The sequence below is a fragment of the Cavia porcellus genome, unplaced genomic scaffold (genome assembly GCF_034190915.1).
Source record: "Cavia porcellus strain 051 isolate PalLab524CR breed Dunkin Hartley unplaced genomic scaffold, mCavPor4.1 scaffold_13, whole genome shotgun sequence".
Taxonomy (NCBI): domain Eukaryota; kingdom Metazoa; phylum Chordata; class Mammalia; order Rodentia; family Caviidae; genus Cavia; species Cavia porcellus.
In genome coordinates, this window is record NW_026947496.1 from 1,508,098 (window position 1) to 1,512,649 (window position 4,552).

General features: G+C 31.7%; 1 pseudogene; it reads right to left on the bottom strand.

The window, feature by feature from the left end:
* Positions 1–799: 799 nt before the first annotated feature.
* On the bottom strand, positions 800–1,797 carry LOC100717312 (olfactory receptor 5H17-like; annotated as a pseudogene).
* Positions 1,798–4,552: the final 2,755 nt, after the last annotated feature.

A 4,552-nucleotide genomic window follows, 5' to 3' on the forward strand; every position in this document is an offset into this window, starting at 1 on the left:
TCCCAAACTTTATCAGATGTTTCTTCATACAGATTGTTAGATTCATTCATATCTCAATTTAAAACTGTTATTGGTTTAACATATATTCTTAATTGTTTAATTTGTTCATTAATTTTCTGAATTAAGGAGACTTTTTACATTGCCCAGAAACAAAGCATGACATCTATAAAGGGGCTTAGTAGCAATCAAGGACAAAAGAGGTGACACACATCTTCTTATTACTCAGAGAACACTGAACTAAGAACATCTTTTTTACTCTTAGCAGGGGACTCACTCTTTTAACTCATTTCTCATTTTTATAAGTATATACAAAGCTTAGTTGATAATTCTGTGATATGCGATTTGAATAATTCCAAGATGTGAAACTCAGCATTTCTCAATACAAATAGGAAAAAAAAAGACTTTTTATGACTAACAATAATACTGTGCTTTTTTCTCATTCAAAAACAAATTTGCAGCCACAGAAACGTAAATGTGACATGAGTCCCAACTACACAATAGTATTATCTGTATAAACTTATCATACTCAGTTTCTTTGGAATGATGCATGGTTTATTGCTCAATATATAAATAATTCAAGAACACAAACTGTAAAATGTTTTCCTTTTTTCAGCTTTAAATTTTTTGGTATTAAACTCTTTATGAGTGAAGGGAATGTTTCAAGGACATAATAAAACACATAAATAAATCATTAACATTATAGAACTATAACTGCCAGACTCTCTGAATAATACTGATAACATTAACATTTTTCATGGTTTTTATTTTAGCTAACAGAGAGCAGATATTAATATGAGACCTAAGCATTTCTATTTAACATCTTTCTCAGTGAATCTATGACTTGCTTATTTCTCAAGCTGGAGATAATTGGATTCAGTGCATGGTTTATGACGCTGTAAAACCGAGAGAAGATCATATCCTGACCATCTGCTTGTGAAGATGCTGGATGCACATGCATGGATAGAAGGGGGCAACAGGACAAAGACATAGACAAAAGATGGGCTCCACAGATGGGAAAAGCTTTCCTTATGCTTTTGAGACACTTCTTTATTTTTTTTTATTAGTACCAGGGATCAAATTCATGACAACCCGCTTGCAAGGCAGACACTTAAGCCACTGAGCTAAATCCCCAGCCCCATGATATCTTTAAAACAGTGAATAGAATAAGTGTTCAAGAGACAAGAACAATCAAAATCTTGAATACCTTAATTGAATCAGAGAAAATAAAAACAAGTAGATAATTAAGAGCAGGTTCTGTACAGGAAATCTTAAACAACAGTGTAACGTCACAATAAAAGGGATATATGATGTGGGAATTACAGAAAGTTAATCTGAATAAAAAGCTTTCATGAATTAATGCATGGAGAAAGCCACCTAAAAATGATGAAATTAATAGCTGTACATACAGTCTATTGGTCATAATGACAGTATGGATTGCATATAGCTACATAGCGATCATAAGCCATTGGTGCCAAGAGAAAACATTCTGAGGTTATACCGATTGCAAAGGAGAAAACATTCTACCATGCATTTGGAGAGAAAGATATCAACTTGTATTTGTCTAACAAGTTAACCACCACCTTAGCCGTCACAGTGGATGATAAAAAAGCATCTACAAAGGCAAAATTGCCAAGGAAAAAAATACATGGGTGTGTGAAGGTGAGGGTCCTTCTTGACAAGACTAATCAGACCCAGGTTCCCCACAATGGTGGTGAAGCATATTGCCAGGAATGCCAGAAACATCCACTCTGCTTGATGTGGGAGTCCTGAGAAGTAAACCCTGTGAAAATATTGCATTTTTCATTTCTATGTCTGCACTGGGTATCTCCTGAAATAAAATGGAGCACATATTTTAAAACTCATGATGTTTATAGGGAGGAAATGAGAAGATAGGAGTGGAGAGTAAACCACTTGGGTACAATGTTGGATTGAGCATTTCAGGCTATATACTAGTATAATGTAAGAAGATAGTTTTGGGGAGTTAGAAATGGCAAAAAGTTAAATGAACCCAATTCAATAAATATGCAAGTTGTAACAAATTTAGAAAAGTAAGACTTTTTAAAGCACTAGTGACTTTACTGGGAATAATGAAATGTGACTGGAAATGCTGAGTCCTAGACATATTCAGAGTCCAGAGCTAAGGTATTAGAATGGCCATGATTTTAAACTGAATGGAATGCCACTTGAAGAAATGTACATTCAATTTCTTAAGGAGCAAGTTTATTCTGAAAAACTTTATGTAATGATATGAGAAAACATTTTTTAATCAAATATTTCATGAAATATAAAATGCCTGTAGAGAGGAAATTTTAGTGTAGTGTTCACTAAGCTGTTGTTGCTCAGCATGACTAAACTTAATGTATGAAACAGAAACTATGAGGTAGAACAAAATAAGTGGAATAGTATTTCAAGAAGAGGTTAATAACGTATACCTCTAGAGTGTCCTGAGTATGAAACAAGCATAAGGGAGGTGCCTGCTCCATATATATCTCAAAACTTAGGAGAATGAAAAGTCACTAAGACTTACTCTCCAAGAGGTATAAAGGTCAGCCAGTTACCTAGAGAGGTGTTCCTTGATGACTGGACTGTGGTCAAAAAGAATGCAACTGAGAACTTTAGTTGTCAAAATTTTAGACGCAGCATCACTTTGAATACATGCAATATAATTATATGTATTAATTACATTCTAGCAATTTTTTACTGTAAGCATATTTTCATTTCTTATTATAACCTGAACACTGTGTTTAACAAAGGAGAGGCAAAATAGAAATAATGAACAGATCAATCTTAAAAGTAAGAGGAAAATAAAAAGCAAAGTTTTGTTGAAATTATGAAAGACAAGACACACAAGAAGAATACACCAAACTCAATTTCCTGTATAATACTTAATTAATAAAATTGATTGTAAAGCTAAGAAATTTTTGGTGACTTTAGTGAGAGCAGTTTGTTATGTATTAAAATTAAGATAGGAGAATAATTGAAATATATTGGAAGCAGTATAACAATGAAGAGATGGAAGAGTACTCCAGGTGACTTGAAAAACAGTTGGAATTTTCATATTGTGTGTAGTCAAGTATAACTTGTATTTTAATAAAAGTTTTGAAAGTGAGAGGACAGGAAGGAAAAGAGAAAAACCCAACAAAAGCCTTGGAATGGGAATTTGACACAGGTGGAAGTAATTGAGAAGATGGAAGAAAATAAACAGAACAGTATAAATATATGTAAAGTAGCATAGAGACAGCAAAGACCAAGAGAGGATGCAGCCAAGAAAGACTGAGCTGAGATGAAGAGAAAGGCTTTGAGATTTAGATGCAAACGAACTATTTAATTTTGGAATATATTGAAAGTTATCTACCATAGTATCATTTTTCTCCTTCAATTGAGACAGGAGGCTTTTTTTCAGTAGAATGTAGAGGTCTGATTACAAATTTTGTTAAATCAATCGTGTGCTTTTCATAAAGCGATTGCTATTCTTTCTATGTGTAAATGCTCTATTTTCTTTAAACAAGTGAAAACTATATGATAGCTATAGTTTTAATTCTTAATATTTTACAGTGTTAATTTTAAAATAGTACATTTTGCTTACTTTCAACACCAAAAAAATATAGTTACTATATAAAATTAAAGGTGCTGATTTGTTTTTCTACATTAGTTCCTTGATTATGGACATGCATATCAAACATCATATGCTGTACCTCAAATATATAAAGTAAAACCTTTTTTCTTTCTTTTAATTATTACACTGATGAAATAAAATGTTTCCAGATATCATTTATATATAGTATATACATGTATGATTTTATGTACTTCTGACATATTTCATTATATATATATGTATATATATATATATATGTATATATATATATATACATATATATATATCAAATGGATATTTGAATGACCCCTTAACATTTTAAATCAGATTTATGATTAAACACAGTGGAACCAATTTATCAGAACTATTAGGAATGATATCTATGTAGAGGTAGTTATGAGTTTGTAAATCTTGGTGAAATTGTCTAAAGTTGTAGATGACCATATAAAATCATGAAAACGAGCAAATCACTCTCACCACATTATTTTAGCTCAAATTTAAATATGAAGATAATGTACTAGTTTTCATTCTTCACCTGGGTTTTTAGTATATTATAAAACCAATCTAAATAGTAGCGAATTAAACATTATTTTTACATTATACAAAGTGTTTAAAAATAAAAATATATTAAAAGAAATTTCAGACGTCCTTCAAATATGTTAAGCTATGAAGCAGAAAAAATACACCAATCCAGGATTAACAATAACAAGCATGATAATTCTTTAAAGCACTGATTCATTTTGGGGACTTCATTTATGGTGTGTGTCAGGAATCAAACACAAATCTGTGCTTGCCAGGCAGGCACTATGCTGCTGAGCAATATCCCCAGCCTGGGGGCTTCATTTTCAACACTCAGGAAAAAGGTTGTTTATAAATATTACTTTGAACACAAGATGTAACCAGTTGAATAATTGTAATTTTTCCTGAAGTAAAAGAAGTAGTGACCTAAAATTCCCC